Source organism: Coenobita brevimanus, chromosome 95 (assembly GCF_032717465.1).
Source record: "Coenobita brevimanus isolate Jiangsu-jjx chromosome 95, ASM3271746v2, whole genome shotgun sequence".
Classification (NCBI taxonomy): Eukaryota; Metazoa; Arthropoda; class Malacostraca; order Decapoda; family Coenobitidae; genus Coenobita; species Coenobita brevimanus.
In genome coordinates this window covers 11,148,818-11,169,726 of record NC_137048.1, presented here as the reverse complement: position 1 = coordinate 11,169,726, position 20,909 = coordinate 11,148,818, and positions in this window count along the sequence as shown.

Below are 20,909 nucleotides of genomic sequence, written 5' to 3'. Positions count from 1 at the left end.
TTCTTTTGCTGGGCAGGCTATGGCGAATTTTGAGTACGTATCAACGAACGTGATAACGTACCGATAGCCCAATTTTGGGGGTAGAGGTCCCACTTCGTCGATTGCCAATAACTGCCAAGGTTTGTGGATTGTAATGTGCCCTGATGGACCAGCGGTGTGGGTGATGTCCTTACCCAAGGTGCACGCTCGGCAAGATTGGATAATCTCCTTGGCCAGGGTAGAGGGATTGGGCTCCCAGTAGGTGTCGTTAAAGACCTGCAGGAGTTTTTTCATGCCCAGGTGAATTCTGTTGTGGGTATGCAGGTGCTGGAGGGCATCAATCGCAGTGTCAGGGGCTAGGATGATTTGCCCGGATGGAGTGAGTAGGTGGTCGCCTTGGCAATATAGCTTTTTGAAGAGATGCTGGGGAATCCAGGGAGGTCGTTCCTTACGATGCCACTGTTGGAAGAGATCTGGCTCCAGTTGGATGGCACGGATGGGGAACTGGGAGAGAGCATCCGCATTGGTGTGGAGTTTGCCGGGGTGGTACGAGATTTCATAGTTAAACTCCTCCAGTGTCTTGCACCATCTTATGAGCTAGGCGTTGTGGATGTCAGACTCCCGCAGCCATTGGAGGGACTAATGATCAGTAATGATGGTAACTTGGTTCCCTGATTGGTATGCCTGGAAATGCTCTAGGGCCCAGATAATCCCTAGGTACTCCCTTTTCGTGGCAGCATAATTTTTTTCCGCTTGGTTGAGAGTACAGGTGGCACAGGAGATGATGTGCTCACGGCCCTCTTGGACTTGGGCCAGCACAGCACCTATTGCAATCAAGGAGATGTTGGTGTAGAGTTGGAATGGGAGGGCATAGTCGGGAAAGGCCATCAATGGGGTGGAAACGAGTTTGTCCTGAAGTTGTCGGAAGGCAGCTCATCTCTCGTCCATCCAGACGAATGGTTCTCCCTTCTGGGTCAGGTCATGGAGTGGCTTACCAATGTGAGCGAACCTCTTCACAAAACGTTGGTAATAGGACGTCAGGCTGAGGAAGGCCCGAATTCCGTGAATGTCTTGTGGCAGGAGTATGTCCGCGATGGTGCGGAGCTTGTCTGAGTCGGGAGATATGCCAGCCTGGGAGATGACATGTCCCAGGATTGAGACAGTTCTGGCGGCCAGGACGCACTTGGAGGGCCGGAGTTTGAGGCCTGCTTGTCGGATTCGGGTGAAGACCCGGTGAAGGTGCTGAAGGTGGTCGGCCCAGGTCTTGCTAAAGACGATGACGTCATCCAAGTAGGCTAGACAGATCTCCCAGGTGACACTGCTGAGGACAGATTCCATTAGTCTTGAGAAGGTGGCGGGGGTGTTACAGAGGCCAAAGGGTAGAACGTTAATTTCATAATGTTTCCCGTTGCTGGTCAAGAAAGCAGTCTTGCCTTTGTCTTTCGGTCGCACCGGGACCTGCCAATACCCCAACTGGCGGTCAAGGGTGGAGAACCAGGAGGCGCCGTACAGGGAATCTAGGGAGTCATCTATTCGCGGGAGTGGAGTAGCATCCTTGGTGGTTACATCATTAAGCCGGCGGTAATCTACGCAGAACCACATTGTGCAATTCTTCTTCACGAGGATGACGGGGGAGGACCAGGGGCTGGTGGAGGGGGAGATGACTCCGGCCTCAGTCATCTCTTGAACCTGGGGGTCTTCCTTTTCCCACTGTTTGGGGTTTTTCCACTGGGATGGCTGTCGGATCGGTGGGCCCGTTGTGTGGATCTCGTGAGACAGGTAAGTGGTATGTCCAATATCGGGAGGTCACCCGCAAAAAGGTCCTGGAAATCCAGGAGGAGGCGGCAGAGGGTGTCTGATTGGTGGGATAGAGATGGTCACGAATGGGGGGTAGAGGGGCGGGGGAGCTGGAGGGGGAGGGGGCGCAGGACTCAGCTTCCTCCATCTCTCTGATTACAAGCCCTTTAGGGAGAGTGAGGGGCGAGGGGGCAAGGTTGGCAATTTGGACTGCTGTGTGATGAGGGGAAAGGAAGGTCAGGGGCAGGAGGCAGCCCGAGAGGGTTCCAAATGGCAGGGGTGGGGAGAACAGGAAGGATGTACCTGAGGGCCGGTTGTGGGGCACCCAGGCTTCGTGGCGGGGGGGGGAATGGTGACAGCGTAGGAAATGGCGGCAGGGAACGAGGGAGAGGGGGAGGGAAGGGGGGTATGGAGTCTTCTGGTCAGGGCCGTGGCGTGCAGGTGCAAACAGCCCGAATGGGAGGGGGGGGTCGGGGGATTTCTGGAACTGGAGCTGTCTGTTGCGGCAATCAGTGGTGGCTCCAAACTTCTGCAGCAGGTCCAGCTCCAGATATCCATCGTAATTGTGGCAGGAAGAGTTGAACACGATGAACTTATTGCGTGTCGATGCTGATTGATGGATGTTGACACACAGGGCCCGTGTTTCCCCATGGATCGGCAAGGGCCCATCCCCCCGGCCACAAGATGAGTGGCCATCAGGAATAGCAGGCCGAAGGTTGACTTATGACGGGAGAAGTAGTGGCTATACAGGGAGGATTTGGCTGCTCTCGTATCGACCAGAAGTCTGGCTTTCACCCCGTTCAGCTTCATCTTGTGGTAAACTGGGGGACAGTATTTGGAGGAAGCGGCCCCCGCCACCGTGGGAAAGTGCAGGGGCGGTCCTAAAAATCTAACTGCCAGGGGCCTCCTTCTTCTTCCTCCGGCTCCTGTTCCCTGTGTTCGGTATCTTCCACGGGTGCAGATTCATCCTCCAGCTCCTCGTTCTCCAATGAGGAGACTTTATGTCGGCTTGGGGTGGTGGTTTCTCGCCTGGTAGCTTTCAACTGGTCCCTGATATCATGCAGTGGGCACCTGGAGCTGCAAGCGGAGAACTCCCAGGGATTCATCAGAATGAGGTTGGGGTTCTCCTTGTGACTGGGGCACCAGTGGGTGGGGTGCTCCCTAGGCAGGCTGGGTGCTGCGGTGGGGTTGGTGTGGGGCATAGGCAGACGTGGCTTGACTGGAGGAGCCAGGATGTTCGTGGGGAACTTTTTCACCACGTTGATTTGCTGGGGCATAGGGCGGGAGGTCAGGAGGCAGTGTATGAGTTTGATATCTTTATCCATGTCTCCAGTAGGGTCATGCATTGTAAAATGCTCCTTGACCATGCTGGGGAGCACTCTGAGGAGAGTATTGTAAGTGTGTTGCTCCCGGGTTTCATCATCTGCCCCCGGGTAGGCAGCAGTGACCGGGCATCTGGCCTGGATTAAAGTGTCATCCAAATTGCCATCAAAAATTAGGCTATCCAATTGGGATGGCGCCACCACTTTACCTAGTGACGGGGCGATGGCCTGAATCACGAGTTTCGTGAAATTCTGCCAGTTGAGCCCCAGGACGATCTTGGGTGCAATATTGGCTGCTGCTTTACCCAGTAACGGGTGTGTAACTGCGATTTTTTACTTGTCATCGTCAAACCCGATGTCCAGCAAAGATTTAATAATTGCCAGGTACCGGTATGTGTGAACATCATACTGTTCAGGGTCGAATTTAGGCAATTGCACATGAGGCTTGGTTGCCATTTTGCTGGTATTTCCTGATTATCTCTCGCATAAGCCTGGGTCAAGAACCAACGCTGTCCACCAGTGTAATGCTACGTGTATTAGGGACAGCTTCCCCTCCCTCTAACGCCTAGTGTGTAGCTGGGTTCCCTTTCTAGACCGGAGCTTAGACAAATAAGAGAGAGGCAGGGCACAAAAACTCAAAGCAGCAACCTTACACGTGTATTGCTAAATTCTACAAGTGGAATGGGTAGATGTCACAAGAGTAATTATACTGAACAATTATAAACCTTAGGCTTAGATTGTGGGTGTTAGTATCACGCAGGATACTATTCGGGACAAGATCAGGTAAAGTGAATAGGACTACGATCAGGAGTCCTAGGGCAGTGAGACCAAATATTATTACTTAGGGGAAGTCCGGGTTTTATCTATCGGGTGAAGTTCTGTTCACTAGGGCTGTGGCACTGTTTTCACTGTTGGCGGTCTGATTTGCTTGTCTGTCGTGTCATTAATTATTGTTACTGCACTGGAGCCTCCATAAGATCTCGGCGTGAGGCTGTATCACTAAGATGGTAGCGTGTTCACCCATATACTTATTCCACTGCCAAGCCGTATTCATTGTCTCACTGTTACTTTATTTATTCCACCTTTCCTTTACACAAACACTGTCACTTTTATTTCTGACCTCCCATATTGTGATAATTCACTGTTCTGTCCTTGGATCACTGTATCACTTTCACTGTGCTTTCACTGTCACTCACTTTTGGGACTGGGTGTAGTGGCGGTCAGGTACAAGGGCAGCAGGAACAACTCAGCCTAACTACTGATGGGGCTGAGTTCCGCCGGGGGCCTCCGTATTCAGGGGCCACGGGATCATGCATAGGGGCATCCTCTCTCATCCGGGGCTGCTGGTGGTGGAGGGTCCCACGTTCTCGGGGCTCGGGGCGGGAGTCTGGCCCTCTGGCCTGAGGCCAAACAGCTGCCTGAATCTCTTGCTCAGGCACCCGACGGAGGACTAGGGTCTCCGGCATCAGGGTGTAGGGATGTCCTGCCAGAGGGTCTTGGGGCGGTTTGGAGGTCCCATGGGCTGCAGCCTCCAGTGGTCGGGGACACCATCAGGAGTGGGCTGCGGTGTTGGCCTCCATCGGGGTCCATCAGGCAAGGCCTCTCGGGGACCAGCTGTAGTGAGAAGAGCCCGGTGGTGGTCATGGGGCCTCTCCAGTAGTCCTCCGGGCTGGGACCTCCCTCTGGGTTGTAGTCTCATGTAGGGCATTCAGCACCTGACAGAGGAGCAGTTACAAGCCGTCTCCTGCTGTAGGGCCCAGCTACTGGCCGTGGCCTGGGGAAGGGAGCGGCTACAGACCGACTCGAGGACACCTTCGGAGCAGTTACTGGCTGTCTCCTGACAAAGGCGGGAGCGGTTACCAGCCGTTTCCTGGTTACCTCCGGAGTGGCTACCAACCGCCTCTTGTAGGAGGGTTGAGCGGCTACCGGCCATCTCCTGTAGGAGGTTCAAGCAGCAACTGGCTGTCTCCTGTAGGAGGGTCAAGTGGCTACAGGCCGTCTCTTAAAGGGCACCTTCAGAGCAGCTTCTGGCCGTCTCCTGACGAAGGCAGGAGCGGCTACAGGCCATCTCCTTATTACCTCCAGAGTGGCTGCAGGCCGTCTCCTGTAGAAGGGTTGAGCAACGACCAGCCGTCTCAGGGGTGCTGATTGGAGCTAGAGTAATAGCCCCACCCCATGGTTATTGGTGGTCGGCTCGCCCAGAAGGTAGTCTCTTTTTCCTGCTATGGTGGTGGCAGGCGAGTTCTGAGTCATAGGGGCACGCGGCCCGGGCGGAGTTATGTCCCTGTTGCCCGAAGTCACATTGCGCTCTATTTGCCCCTCTGTAAGCTCCTTCTGGGGGTGTTGGGCTGTCCTCCATGAGACTATACTGCATTTTACAAAGAATGCTCCACTTCTCATCCTCTTTCCCCCTTCTCTTTATGTCCTTCTGGTGCGGACACTTGTATGTCAGCTAGATCTCTTTTACGCTATCTTGGCCCAATTTTCGTCCTTATGCAGCTTACTTCACGTACCACACTGGCAGATAAAGGAAATACTTTGGCTCTACATCTTTTCCATTGCACTTCTTCGTGACTAGAATCATGTTGAAGTGCTGATCTACTGTTACAAGCTCCGCATTACAGATGGAGAGATCGCAGTTTTAGGACAAGTTAGAGTAAAATGAGTATACCCGGTGGTGGTTTGTGGTGGCAGTTGGAGCCGGCATTGTGGTATACTTTTCTGTCTGGGCTGGAGTCCCGGGGATTTTAACTGTCATAATTTATCTGAAATTCGGTCAAGGCAATCATAAAGAGAGAGAGAGAGAAAAAAAATGATGTACACTGCAGCAACCCATAACGTTGTTTTATTAATACTCTTGGCTAAATAGGGCTAGGTAGAAAAAAATCATATATACCCTGAAGATTGGGTCTATGAATGTGCGTGGATATAGTACGACTGAGGCCAAAAGGGAGGAGATTGGGAGAATATTTGTGAGAAGAAAGTTGGATGTGTTAGCTTTGAGTGAAACGAAGATGGAAGGCAAGGGCGAGTCTATGCTGGAAGTGTGAATGGAAGATTGTCAGGTGTTGATAGAGGAAGGGCAAGAGAAGGTGTGGCCTTGTTAGCGAGTTCGAACTTACAGCAGTGTGTGACTGAATGGAAGGAGGTGTCATCGAGACTGATGTGGGTGAAAGCGAAATCTGAACGTGAGTTGTGGGTGTTTGTGTGTGCATATGGGTCTGGTAGTGAAAAGGATGAGGAAGAGAGGCAGTCTTTCTGGAATGATGTTGATGAGTGTCTGCAGAGTTTTGGAGCGAATGTGAATGTGGTAATGATGGGAGATCTGCATGCTAGAGTGGGAATTGTAGCATTTGAAGGTGTAGTTAGTATGCATGGTGTGCCTGGAAGAAATGAAAATAGGGAACGAATGATAGGGATGTGCGTTGAGCGAGAGATGGTGATTGGAAATATGCTGTTTGAGAAGAAAGATATTTATAAGTATACATGGGTGAAACAGGAGGTTGGAAGGGTTGTTCATAGAGCCTTGATGGACTATGCGGTTGTGTCCAGGAATGTAATAGGAAGATTGTTGGATGTGAGAGTTCTGAGAGGGGAGGGTGGAGGTATGTCTGACCACTACCTGGTGGAGAGAAAATTAAGAGTAGGTAAGAGATGGGTGGGAGCTAGGAGGGTAAGGTGTGGCAGGGAGGTTTTAAAAGTGAATGAGTTGGATAAAAGATAGAAAATGATAGAGTATCAGGAGATATTGAAATATGAGTGGAATGCACTGAAAGATCAGGAAAACGGCAGTGTGGAGGACGATTGGCAGTTTTTAAGAGTGCTGTGGTGGGGCATGCAGAAGAGGTGTGTGGTGTGAGACGTGTGGGTGGTGGTGTAAGAAAAGGAAGTGAATGGTGGTGCGAGGAAGTAAGTATGGCTGTGGCTGAGAAGGGACGTGCATATGAAGTGTGGCTGCAGAGGAAGGATGAGGTGTCATATGAGAGGTATAAGGAAAAGATGAATAGGGTGAGAAGGGCTGTGCATGATGCTAAAGTGGCAGGAGATGAGAGGTGGGGTAGGCGGTTGACTGCGAATTTTCAACAGAATAAGAAAATGTTCTGGAAGGAGGTGAAAAGGGTGTGAAAGGGAGAGTCTGGGAAGGAAGAGCGAGTAAAAGCAGAGGATGGAAGGATGTTAATTGAGAAGGATGTAGTAAGGAAGAGATGGACAGAGTATTTTGAAAGATTGTTAAATGTAGAGGAGGAAGGGTGCAATGAATAAATGTGTTGGGAGAGTTGAATGATTCTTTGATCACAAAGGAGGAAGTGGAGAAGGCAGTAAAGGAGATGAAAACAGGGAAAGCTGAAGGTATGGATGGGTGTGCTGTGGAATACCTGAAGGGTGGTGGAGTGATTATTGTTAACTGGTTAGTAAGATTGTTGAATGTGTGCTTTTTGAAAGGTATGGTGCTAATTGACTGGACAAGTGCTTGTGTGGTCCCATTGTATAAAAGCAAGGGTGATAAGTATGAATGTACTAGCTTTAGGGGTATAAATCTCTTGAGTGTTGTAGGTAAGGTGTACGGTAGAGTGTTAAATATGGGAGTTGGAGAGAGTACAGAGGGAGTGATTGGTGATGAGCAATGTGGCTTTAGAAGAGGGAGAGGATGCATGGATCAGGTGTTTGCTGTGAGACAAGTGTGTGAAAAGTATTTAGTGAAAGGCAAGGATGTGTTTTGGGCATTCATGGATTTAGAGAAAGCGTATGATAGAATTGATAGGGAGGCATTGTGGTCTGTTTTAAGACTGTATGGACTTGATGGTAGGTTACTAAAAGGGGTGAAGAGTTATTATGTAAATAGCAGAGCATGTGTAAGAGTGGGAAATGCTGTGAGTGATTAGTTTCCTGTGAGAGTGGGGCTGTGACAGGGATGTGTGATGTCACCTTGGTTGTTTAATATTTATATGGATGGTGTTGTAAGGGAGGTGAATGCAAGAGTTTTAGGTGGAGGTCAGAGTCTGGTGAATGTTGATGGTGGAGAGTGGAATCTGAAGCAGCTGTTGTTTGCATATGATACTGCACTGGTGGCTGATGCAGAGGAGAGATTGAGACAGTTGGTAGAGAGGTTTGGAAGGGTGTGTGAAAGGAGGAAATTGAAAGTAAATGAGAATAAAAGTAAACTGATGAAGTGTACGAGGTTGGTAGATGGTAGGGGGATGAATACAGTTTTGAATGGTGAGTTGCTTGAGGAGGTAAAGTGTTTTAAATATTTAGGGTCACATGTTGCTGTGGATGGAAGAATAGATGCAGAAGTGACGTTTAGAATGGATGAAGTAGGAAAGATTCATTCATTCATTCATTCATTGCCAGACGCCATGTATCCCAAATGGGGTGGCCAAGGGCTTAGAGTTAATTGTTTTACAGGGAGGGGCACTAATCCTCCACCAACCCACTTGACACGTAGGGAGAATGGCAACAGCATCTGGTGTTCCCTGGCGGTCACCCATAAAGATGCTGGGAGGAATGAAAAAGGTGTTTAGATGTCGTTCGCATAGAATGGATGTAAAGAGAAGGCTGTATGAGGTTGTTGTGGTACCGACTGCATTATATGGGGCTGAAACATGGAATATGGGTGTTGCAGAGAGGAAAAGTTTGAATGTACTGGAGATCAGGTGTCTGAGGAGTATGTGTGGAGTGACGCGTATGGATCGAGTGCGAAATGATGAAGTGCAAAGGAGAACTGGAGTTGTTTAGGAGATGGCTGATAGAGTTGAGCAGAGGGTGTTGCGATGGTTTGGGCATATGGAGAGAATGGACAATGAGTGATTGGTGAAAAAGATAACTAGATCTGATGTGAGAGATGTAAGGCTGAGAGGGAGACCACAAACAGGATGGAAGGACAATGTGAAGAGAGCACTGGATGCGAGAGGGTTGTCTGTTGAGCAAGGAAGAGTGGCTGTGCGTGACAGAAATAAATGGAGAGAAATTGTGAATGAACAAATGATGATGCAGCCCTGAGGGGATATTCTCCTGCATTTGGTCTGATCAGCTAGTCAGGTCAGGTGCGGGTAAGGGGATGGGTCTATTATGATGTGGCACAGGTAAACCAGCTCCGCTGTCGGGCCTTGCTGCGGATGTCACTGATTGCACTGCACAGTTGACCCTTGTGCGGTGTGGTGCGGTGAGGATCTGTCCCTTCTCCCCTTTGGGGTTAAGATGCTAATGAATGTGTTTGAATGGATGAGTAAATGGGGAGTGTGTCGTCCTGTCTCGGCTACCTCCCATTCCTTGGGGGAAGCAGCCTAGGTATATAGATAGATAATATATATATTTTGTCTTATGGTACTGACAGGTATATGTGAAGCTACAGAACGTGGTGAAAATTTTTTGGCCTCTCTGATGGAGGCGTAGCCCATTGGTTAGGGCAAACTTAGGCTGTCTGGACGTTGCAACTCCTCACCCTGCCCTAGGGTGGGAAGGAAGGTCCGGATGATGATGATGAAAATGGTGTTTACATAGAAGCAGCAGGGAAACAGAGACAGCAAGCTAAGATTACCATGGTGGAGGCGACTAGTGCAAGTGTTTCAATATTGCGGCGGTATGTCACACGCTCGCTGCGACGATACCCCTCCATTAAAGAGCTGAGTGATGAAGTTTGAGTACATTGATACGGACAAACTAAAGGGCAACATTCAAACTGTGAAGCAATATGGCCGCCGTATTTCTGAATGACAATTCCCCTTGAGAGGTCACGTACTTGGGAGTACCTGAAATCTATATATCTTAAAGTATACGTTGAAAAATATTAACAGGGCACTTAGGAATATATGAAACTTTGCCAGGTTTTGATAGTAAATCAACAAAACACAGGCAATATGTTGAGTGGAAAGATGGCGGAGTCAGCATCGGTGGTGTGATTGTTGTCAGTCTTGTGGCGTCAGTCCGTAATCCTTGGTGAGCCGAGGCCCGTGGTGTACTTGCTCATTTCCCCGTCAGGACGATAGTGTGGAAGGTGTTCACGGTGTCATTCAAGGATAGACATCATCAGTAAGCTACTGTGTTACCGATGTCTGATATGCTAAATTAGAAATGTAGGCCTATACAGAACTGATTAATTCATTACCAAACGGGCGCTGCCTTTCCATATTTTCGAATGTTTCACAGGTTACTTATTCCTGGATTACCACAGTTACTGGGAATTTTTATTAACGTGCCTCGGTAAATTTTTAGAATAAAAATTGGTAACGTTGGTTACTTCTAAAGTTATACCTTAACATTCATGGTGCGCATTTTTAGATTTGAAAGCTGGCTGTCAAATGCAAGTGAGGTTATTTTGGATTAGGTTAGGTTTGGCTGCTCAGTGTTTGGTTAAATCATTAAGTCTGCCATCGCTCTGACATGGGATACACTGACGCATCCAGTCGGAGAGATGGTTGGTAAACAATGTCGGCAGTCGGAGACACCGTCAGTAAACATCGGCCACGGGTGGCCTGGCTGCTTCCTTAACTACCCCAAAAAGATATACTGTATTTTGTCTTTTTCCAGTCACTTCATGCAGTCACAGTTCATTAGTTAACTCTCTGTGCTGCCTGTGTACCAAAATTACTTACCTTGAGACTGTGAGTTTGTTATAATATACGTGGAATTGCTGCACCCGTTTGGTAAAGAATTACCCTGTATGCTAGTTTGGAGCAGGTATGTTTTAATGTTTCATTCCCTTTCAAAGACTTTTTAAGTTCTTGTCAATTTTGCTGTACTTGAACCAGTAGAAGGACCTTATCGGTTCAATTCATATTCCTCCAGTTTGTTTTCTGTATTATTATGACTGTTTTCAGGGTGGTAAATTACCTTTCCCTGCTGAAAACTGTTTTCAGGGTGGTAAATTACCTTTCCCTGCTGAAAACTGTTTTCAGGGTGGTAAATTACCTTTCCCTGCTGAAAACTGTTTTCAGGGTGGTAATTTACCTTTCCCTGCTGAAAACTGTTTTCAGGGTGGTAAATTACCTTTCCTTGCTGAAAACTGTTTTCAGGGTGGTAATTTACCTTTCCCTGTTGAAAACTGTTTTCAGGGTGGTAATTTACCTTTCCCTGCTGAAAACTGTTTTCAGGGTGGTAAATTACCTTTCCTTGCTGAAAACTGTTTTCAGGGTGGTAATTTACCTTTCCTTGCTGAAAACTGTTTTCAGGGTGGTAAATTACCTTTCCCTGTTGAAAATTGTTTTCAGGGTGGTAAATTATCTTTCCCTGTTGAAAAATTTCCCCCTGTTTTTATCATCACGTTCCTTAAGCCCTACCTATAATTGTCTTACTTTATGTACCGAATGGTGGTTTTTGTTTCCCAGCTTCCCAACTGGAGGCTAGGTTAGGTTAAATTATTATACTCAGTTTTTTTTTTTGGTAAAGCAAAAATGCACTTGACAGGCTGGTGATGACTTGCTGAATGCAACATGTCCGAATAGCTTTTATTAACCCAAATTACCCCTTCAGATATGTGTTGTCAGTTAATAATGCTCTCAAGAAAAGAGAGTATGAAGTGATGTTGCATTCTCATATCCTTTGACTAATGCAAGAAAGCCTTGGTTTAATCACGCTTGTTCTAATGCTGTCCGCAACAAGGAGAGGGCCTATAAAAGGTACGGTACCGGAGCCAACCCACCCCTGATTAGCATCTTTTATTCATTTCTGCCTGGAATCATGCTAAGTCTGTTCTTCGCTCTGCTAAAAATAATTTCATCCGTACTAAATTCCCTCACCTCTCCAACTTGAATTCTTCACACTCCTTCTGGCACCTTGCCAAAAACCTTTCTAACAACTTTACCTCATCATCCTTCCCTCCCCCATTCTACTCTGATCGCTCTGTAGCTATTTCTTCTACTGATAAAGCAGATCTCTTCGCACAGACTTTCTCCTCCAATTCCAGCTTAGATGATTCCGGTGCTGTTCCTCCATCACTTCCCCCCTCTGACTTCCTCATGGCTGACATTAAAATTTCTTCAACTGATATATTTTCTGCCATCACAGGCCTCAGTACTAATAAGGCATATGGGCCTGATGGAGTCCCTCCTGTTGTTCTCAAGAACTGTGCTTCTGTGCTTACACCCTGCCTAGGCAAGCTCTTTCGCATTTGTGTATCAACTTGTACCTTTCCTTCTTGCTGGAAGTTTGCTCTCATTCAGCCAGTCCCAAAGAAGGGTGACCATTCTCAACTCTCTAACTATCGTCCAATTGCTTTAACATCCTGTATCTCTAAATTTTTCAAATCAATTCTTAATAGAAAAATTTTAAAGCATCTTTCCAATCACAACCTTCTTTCTGATCGTCAGTATGGGTTCCATCAGGGACACTCCACTGGGAATCTTCTCACCTACCTTTCAGACTCTTGATCATCCTCCTTTCGGGACTTTGGTGAAAGCTTTGCCATTGCACTTGACATCTCAAAGGCTTTCGATTGAGTCTGGCATAAATCTTTAATTTCCAAACTGCCCTCTTACGGTTTCTATCCTTCTATCTGTGCCTTCGTCTCTAGCTTCCTTTCTGGTCGTTCTATAACTGCTGTTGTAGATGGCCATTGTTCTTCTCTTAGATCTATCAACAGTGGTGTTCCTCAGGGCTCTGTCCTATCACCGACTCTCTTCCTTTTATTCATCAGTTACCTTCTAAGCTGTACATCTAACCCTATCCACTCATACACTGATGACCACCCTTCATCTTTCCATTTGGTTCCCGCAATGTCCATCTCAGCAGTTACTTCAGCAAACAAGGGATGAGGCAATGGCACACCTAATGTCTGACCTGGCTCGTATCTCTGACTGGAGTAAAATAATCTGGTTGTTTTTAATGCATCTAAGACTCAGTTTTTACACCTATCAACCTGACAAAATCTTCCACAGGTATACCCACTAATGTTTAACCCCTTAACCGCGGGGCGTCACTTTCGTGACGCTTGGGAGCAAGGGATCATACCGCGGGGCGTCGCTTTTGTGATTCTGTGTTATTTTGAATTCACCCGGGCTTCCAAGTGGGGGCTTGTATCATCTATCAGTACTGACAATGTCCAACACTAGTCAGCACTCCTAATCTCATCTGTACTCCCATCCATTGTTGACAATTTAGCCATGTCTCCCCGTTCTTGACTCCCCTCCCTACCCCCCCTCCATTACCCTATCCTCTCGCCTGCCCGGCCATGCTACGCTAAGTAAATCTTCCCTGGAATTTTTCACTGATTTCATCCATTGAAATAAGCCCTATGTCCTATTCTTATACCAAATAATATATACAAGAAAGAAATCAGGTAAGTGAGAGTGCCATACACCTGGAATTGGCTAATTATCACCTGACGACACCTCGCGTGCACTCGTTCGCTAATTTTCGCTGTTTTTTTCCCCTTGAAATATGCCGTATAATCTATTTTCGTAATAAATATACATGTAAGGAGGGAAGGGAGAAGCCTAAATGATATTTACATTCACCTGGAACTACCTAATTTATAATGTATTGTCTAGATTTCCTGCCAATCATATCAGTGCTACACAAAGCTGTTTCAAGATTTAACATTGGTAGCTCTGATTATATATCTCCTAAGTAGGCCTCTAATCTATTTTCGTAATAAATATACATGTAAGGAGGGAAGGGAGAAGCCTAAGTGATATTTACATTCACCTGGAACTACCAAATTTATAATGTATTGTCTAGATTTCCTGCCAATCATATCAGTGCTAGACTTAGCTGTTTCAAGAAGTAATATTGGTAACTCTGAATAACCCCTAAAAAGGCCTCCAGGCTGGCTGGCCCTGCGTTATCAGTTTACTGTCATCTTCTGAAGTGAGAGGATGTATGTTTCTTCTTGCTGACTTCAAGGCCTTTTTTCACCCCCATGCAAATGGCTCTGTAACCTTTACCCCCTACTAAACCTCGTGTGGAAAGAGGTAAAGGGCTGACAATTGATAAAAGAGTGACTACGATCTTTCTATTGAGTAAAACAGTGCAAGTGGAATTGTAAATAATGTGTAAATAATGTGTAAACAGCAAGTGAAATAATGAATGTAAATATACGTGAACAATGGAAAATAGTTTTATAAGTTATTTCAAGTGACAGTGCACAACACAGTGTAAATAAAATAGAAATGTAAATAACGTAAATAGAAATGTAAATGAGTAGTATTATAAGAATACGAGTATATACCCTAGAAGTAATGAAAGTGAAAGTTTCACTCTAGCATGTCTGAATGCTATGAGTTATGAGAGTGAAGATGAAAGTGACATTCACTCTCAATGCCAGTATACAGGACGAGAAAGTGAATGCTACGTATTTTACTGAAAGAAATTGAATCCCTACAGTGACAATAAACTAATACTACTGAAGGAAACTTATGGATAAAGACTGTAGATATATATAAGTGTTATATAGTGAGGGGTTTTATGAATAATAAATGACAGACTACCAAGAGCGAACTAGTGCCAGTGCGACGATCAGACGCGCTCGTAATTTCCATTGCTTTCACAGTGTTTTTTTTTTAGTATGGATCCCAAACTACTTGAAAATTGTAGAATAGTGTTTATAGTGTTTGTATCTGGCTGTGGTAATCATATTACGGGTTGTCGGGAAGTGTAAAGTGGAGACTTCGTTACCCTACTTCAGAGGTCTCCACAAGTCCTACGGTAACCGACGAAGGCTCAACAATCATTCCAGGAGAAAGCTGAAGGTATGTGCCATAAGCATATTTAATTTTATTATTCTAGGACTAATAACTGATTTTTAGCAAATATTTTTTGAGAGTCTGTCGGAGCCCAAATAACCCCGCGGCACACGCAAGTCATTGGTAAACAAGCCCGCGGTGTAGGGGTTAATAATATTCAGCTTAATCCTTCATCATCCTTGAACATGCTTGGGGTTTCATTCACTAGGAACTTATCTTGGAAAGATCATATTACATCTCCTGTAAATCTGCTTTCAAGAGATTAGGTGTGCTAAGCTGACTCCATTCCTTCTTTACCCCTGCACAATTGTTGACTCTACACAGGGGTTTTATCCGCCCCTGTGTGGAGTACAACTCTCACGTGTGGGAAGGCTCCACATACAGCTCTTCTCAGTAGGATGAAGTCCAAGGCTTTTCATCTCATTAACTCTCCTCCTCTTACTGACTCCCTTCAACCTCTGTCTCTTTGTCGCACTGTTGCATCTTCATCTCTTTTCTATCGCTGCTTCAATAGTCATTACTCCTTTGAACTGTCTGCATGCATTCCTCCACCTCTACGACGGGTGCATAGCACCCATCTAGCAGCAAACTCTCATCCCTTTTCTGTCCAACTCTCTAATGCAAGAGCTAACCATTACTCCCAGTCCGTCATTTATGCAACCGGTCAGCTGTGGAACTCTCTCCGTCTGTCTGTGTTTCCTGCTTCCTATAATCTCCAGTCTTTCAAGCGCAGTGTGTCCAGGCATCTCGAAATGATCGGATCTTGAATTTGTCTCTCTCTTGTATCTTGTTTTTCTCTTGGAAGGAACAATAATTGCAGGCTCATGGCCTTTGGTTCCTTCTTCTTTACATAAAAAAAAACAAAATCAGCCGATCATCACCAACCTGTAAAGTGCATCTTCGCGTTGATAAAAAAAAAATCTGAGTATAGTTACAGTTAAGCTAGGTTAGGGTAGGTTAGATTAGATTAAATTTTTAGGTACAGTTAAGCTAGGTTAGGTCAGGTTAAATGAAATTAAAATATTGGGTACATTTAAGCTAGGTTAGGTTAGGTTAGATTAAATTAAATTAAATTAAACTATTATGTTCAGTTAAGGTAGGTTAGGTTAGATTAAATTAAATTAAATTAGGTACAGTTAAGCTAGGTTAGGTTAGGTTAAATTAAATTATTAGGTACAGTTAAGCTAGGTTAGATTAAAGTAAATTAAATTATTAGGCACAGTTAAGCTAGGTTAGGTTAGGTTAGATTAAATTAAATTATTAAGTACTTTAAGCTAGGTTAGGTTGGGTTAGATTAAATTAAATTAAATTATTAGGTACGGTTAGGTTAGGTTAGATTAAATTAAATTATTAGGTACGGGTACAATTAAGTTAGGTTTTGTTAACACTTAGGAAAGTCCCTTCTGCCTTTACAGCAGACAAATGAGTTGACACAGCGGAACATAGCTAAAAACAATGGGGAAACAGATTTTGCACGAAACGTTTATGTACCACCCCAGAAATAATCAGAAACATATATATGGTGGTAACAGACTATCAGGAAGAAGAACTGGTTTTGTAAGGTGCTTTTACTGCTTCTTATAAAGTGTATGTTTACCATTATCCAAAACTAACTTTTGTTTTACCAAAATAAAAACTGTTGGCATTCTATCTATTGCCAGACGCCTCAATCCCATTTGGGGTGGCCACAAACAAATTGCCTCCAAGTCGCCCTGTCCCCCGCCATTTCACTGCCCTGCTTCAAACTCACACCCCCCTCTCTCATATACCTCTCCACCCCATCCCTCCATCTCATCCTCGGCCTCCCCTTCCCTCTTCCCCCCTCCACCTCACTCACATACACTCTCTTCGTCAGTCTTTCACCCTCCATCCTCTCCACATGGCCAAACCACCTCAGTGTGTTCCTCATAACGCTTCCTATCACATCCACATCCACACCACAACGCTCCTTTATATCCTCATTCGTCATCCTGTCTCTCCATGTGACTCCACAGGCTCCTCTTAAATAACTCATTTCCACTGTTCTCACTCTTGACTTGTGTCCTTCCAACAACGTCCAAGCTTCACTTCCGTACGTTAGAGTTGGTATCACAATACTGTCATGTAGTAACTTTTTCACTTCCATGCTCACTTCCCTGTTTCTTATCACTGCTTTCAAAGAACCAGCAACCTTTCTTCCCTGCTGTACCCTCCAAACCTCCATCCTTACTCATCACACTACCCAAGTAATTAAACGTACTCACATTTTCCAATTTCTCACCATCCAACTTCGCTGTACATTCACTGACTTCACCTTTCTCAAAGACCATCACTTTACTCTTCCCTACATTCACCTTTAGATTCCGTTTCTTACACACTCTCCCAAACTCATCCACCAAGCCTTGCAGCTCCCCTTCGTCTTCACTCAACAACACAGTATCATCTGCAAACAACAGTACAGGGAGTTTCCAAACACTATCCTCTCTCACCAGGGCCACTCCAACATCCACTACCCTACCTTGTACCTCTTATATTACCCCATCCATGTAAAGATTGAACAACCATGGAGACATGACACATCCCTTTTTCAACCCAACTTTCAAGGAGAAAAATTCACTTAGTTCACCATCCACACGCACTGCAGCCTTTGCACCATCGTACATACTCTTCACAGCATTCAGCAACTTCCCATCTACTCCATATATTCTTAACACTTTCCACAATCCTTGTCTACCCACCCTGTCATATGCTTTCTCCAAATCCATGAAAGCCGCATACAACTTCTTTCCCTTCTCTAGAAACTTTTCCACTAAAGATCTGAAAATGAATATCTGATCTACACAACCTCTTCCCTTCTTAAAGCCTCCCTGTTCTTCTCCAACTAATTTCTCTGTTCTTTCTCTAACTCTGTCAGTAAGTATCTTACCATACACTTTTCCTATTATACTAAGAAGTCATATGCCCCTATGATTACCACACACTTCTTTTTCCCCTTTTCCCTTGTACAAGGGAATAATTATACCCGACTTCCAATCCTCCGGGACTCGACCTTCCTCCCAGGCCATTCTGCACATCTTCCATATCCATTCTACTACTATCTCTCCACCATGCTTCAGCATTTCACCACACACTCCATCAATTCCTGGGGCTTTCCCCGATTTAACTTTCTTCATTGCTTCCACAACTTCTATCCTACTGATTTCTTCCTGTCTTCTCACCTCCCTTCTTCTCCCAGCCATTCCCCAGCCACTTATACTTGCATTACTTCCATCCTCTATGTTCAACAATTCCTTAAAGTGTTCTCTCCATCTGCTCACTTTTAATCCCTTCTCCACTTGTAATCTACCATTTTTATCTTTCACTCCCCTGCTAACTTCACTTCCACCCTGTCTTACTCTTTTCACCTCTTTCCAGAACATTTTCTTACAGTCCCTCCACTTTACACTCAAATTCCTGCCAGATTCCTCATCCACTCTCTTCTTACTCTCTCTTACTAATCTTTTCACCTTTCTCTTTCTTTCTACATATAACTCTCTCTTCTGCTTCTCAACTTCTTCCACGCCCCTATTTCTCATCCATTCATTGTATGCTTCCTTCTTTTGTGCCACAGCCTGTCTCACCTCTTCAGTCCACCATGCTGTTCCTTGCACCCACCTCCGTCTTCTCTTCCTTCCACACACCACATCACATGCTGCACATATTTCTTCTGTAAATATCCTACACACACCTTCCACGTCTCCCATCTGCTCCAGTTCATATTTGCCCAATCGTTCCTCCACTTCTCTCTTATACACTGCCTTTTTCTCATCCTCTTGTAACCTTTGCACTCTCCTTGCAACTACTCCTTCCTCTCGTCTTTCCCTTCTTCTATTCCTCCATCTTACGTGAATTCTAATTCTGGCCACCACCAAGTAGTGGTCAGAAAGTCCACTCCCCCAACCTCTATAAACTCATGCATCCATTACATATCTTCGCATCCTTTCATCCACACACACATAATCAATCATTGCCTTCCTTTCATTCAGTTCACCACCCACCCTTCTCATCACTCGCCATGTATACCTGTGGATCATTTTATGCCTGAAGAGGGTATTGGCTATCACCAACCCCCTCCCAGCACAAATGTCCACTAATGCACTCCCATTCTCATCTATCTCAGCAGGCACACCCCACTCACCAACTATTCCATCCACCTTCACATTCCCAACTGTACCATTCATATCACCGATCAAAAACACTCTCTCATTCCTTCCAAACTTTTCCATGCACACTTCTACATTTGTCCAGAACTCTTCTCTCACTCTTCTAGCACGATCTTGCATTGGCGCATAAACGCACACAGTCGCCCACATTTGTATTCCAACTTTCAACTTTACCCACACAATCCTTGACCCAACTGATCCATACTGTCTTATGCTCTTCTTCCATCTTTTACTCACAACTATACATACTCCTTCCTTTGCCCTCTCATTCTCGCCTACTCCTGCACATATACCCCATCCATACTCCCATTCTCTGACACTTTCTCCTCCCCATTTTGTTTCAGTTATTCCACATACATCCACTTTCGGACCCTCAAGCATCTGGACAATCTCTCTCTCTTTCACCTCATCATTTGCTCCCCTTACATTCCACGTTCCGATAACCATGTCCTTTGTCCGGTCCTTGGTCGTCATCGTTTGGTCAGTCCTTGTCCGAGGCTTATTGTTTGTTTTTTTAGTTAGTTGTTTTCCGGGGAGGGGTACTAACCCTCCGCCAACCCTTTTAGTCACCATTTACGACAAGCAGGGATATTGGGGGAGTATTCTTGAAAACCCCCCCTACCCCCAGGGGGTAGGCATTAATTTTGGGAATTATTTTACATTGTGGATTCTGAGAAGCTTTTGATTGGAGACTTTTTCCAGTACAGAGTCATCATGAGTCCTATCCCACAACACAGGCTTCATATCAGTACTATCCTACTACGCAGGCTTCATCAGTACCGGTACTATCCCACTACACAGTCTTCATCACCTGTACATCACTCTGCAAACTTCATCAGTACATTACGGTGGTAATATTTGCTAATTCATTACAAGTACCGTAGTAAATGAACCCACATTTTTCAAAATCTGGCCAGCCAGGCTGGCTTTTCAGGAATTAAAATAAATGACAATTGTATGTTTTATAATTGTAAAGGTTATTTGAGGCCCTGCGGCAGTGTATGATACACAAATGCCATTTTTTTAAATTGCCAAAAAAATACCCTCAAGAGTTTTTAACATTTGATGAGTGATAATGCCAAAACTATCATAGCTAGGATAATGCTGTTTGCAGCATTTTGAAGCTGAATGTCTCAACATTATCCACAACTTTTAGGTAAAGAAACTGCATTATTATTATTATTATTATTTTATTTTTTTTATTTTTTTATTTTTATTTTTTTATAGTTTTCCTGTTAATTTGAAAAAATATTAGACATTGCAGTTTTAAGTTGCATGCAGTTGTGCAGTCTTTGCACAGCAGTAACACATAATCTTAAGCCTATAGCTAGAGGGTTCCTTTATGTTTGAAAATGAAGTTGAATGTCACTAAACTGTTTGCAGAATATTAGGCCAAGTTATCATCAGTGAAAATAAGTTTCATAAAATTTTGGAAAGATTATTCATAATTGCTGTTGTATTTGCATACCCGGTAATTGTTATACTGTGTGATATGTGGAAAGAAGACATTCTTTTATCTATGAGAACTGTTGACACAGCCACAACACCATGGTTTTACATACCTTGGTGGTGTGTTACAGTGTTTTACAAGTTTTAGGTGCAAGCAAACCTGGTAATAATAACAAGAAAGGTTACTATACCAAGGGATATCCCTGGATGGAGACAGTGCAATAAAAACAAAGGAACATGATAATAACATGAAGAATAATGTACAGCTGCCAGCACTCCTGTGTGTTACAGGGGCATGAGGGTTTGAAGAGATGTGGCACCATTGTGATTATTTACTTCAAAACAGTCCACGTGAGTGAAGCGGAGTAACTCGATATAGGTTCATTTAAGAAAGATGTTTGTTGTATGTAAGCTCCGTTTCGCAAGGTTGACATTTCAACCCGAATTATTGGTATAATTAACATTGTTCTACCTAATGATAATAATCGCCCTCATATGACGTA